The following is a 1,160-nucleotide window of genomic DNA, read 5'->3' as shown; positions in this document are numbered from 1 at the left end:
GGAAATATTTATGATGCAGTTGACATACCTAATGCCGAGATTAGCACGATGTGTACTGTGAAAAATGTCTGACGAACGCATAGGCGAGAGATCATGATCATACTTCAAATAAAGAGAACATAACACGTAACGTTAGCATTAACAATGCTTTAACCGGGAAATTAGATATGTTTCCACGTCATTCGAGATAAATCAATTAGCATCATCAGTTCTCCGTCATTAGAATAAGAAGATCACAAACGATCTCAATAATTTCAACAGGCAACAAATTTATTTACAAAAAGTGGGAGCAGATTTATATATATTCAGTAACGAACCGCGTTCTCTCCATTTTGCACCTTATCTGCTCTTTGTGCTTGACGTTCCTCTGATTTGTCTTATTTCATGGCTGACAATTTGCATTTGGTTTTAAATAAGCGAAATAACTATTATTTGGTGTATGAAGGTAGAGGTCACCTCCTGAAACACAAAATTTTGATGAAAAAGTTGATTTTCAATCGTGTAAGTAATAATTTATTATTGTAGTATTCCATTTTTATCAGTCAGCATTCTGATTTCTCATGTAGGTAAATAGTGGATGTAGGGGTGCAGAAAACACCAGCCTCTAAGTACCCACCCAATTTTGAGAACAGCACCGCATGCTGAGACAAGTTCCGTCGATAATTCAATATTGCATAAAATATAGAAGATGAACACTCTTAAACGCCGCGCAAGGGAAGAAACGAAACCAGTGCCGCAAATATATAGCGAAGAATACCGAAGTGCATCCACCAGCTTGGAAGCTGCTGGTCAGTTTCCAACATGCAAAAAAGCGAAAGCGGCAATGTACAGAAGCCAGGCCAAACGTTTTCCCCCACTGCTAGCAACACACCAACAAATGGAAATTCCAGCACAGTGGCGTGTGACAAAGTCGGGGCGGCAGTTATTGGTTGTATAAAAAATGTAAATAAATTCTGTTTTCAATATTTTTGTACAGAAAAAAAATTTTGGGGGGAATTTGGCTGCCCATTCTGTCTGGGGGCATAAAAAGAACAATTTAAAATTGGGTCCTGGAAAGGTACCCACAACCTGTCCCCCTTCCTATTTTTTAAAAAATCCAAATTAATTCCTCCTGGTTAATACTTTATATTGGTTAGAAAAAGACATAATTTGCTTATTGT

The sequence above is a fragment of the Trichinella spiralis genome (genome assembly GCF_000181795.1).
Source record: "Trichinella spiralis strain ISS 195 chromosome Unknown Scfld1557, whole genome shotgun sequence".
In the NCBI taxonomy this organism is placed as follows: domain Eukaryota; kingdom Metazoa; phylum Nematoda; class Enoplea; order Trichinellida; family Trichinellidae; genus Trichinella; species Trichinella spiralis.
The sequence above is the reverse complement of the archived record's forward strand: the minus strand, read 5'-3'. Positions refer to the sequence as shown.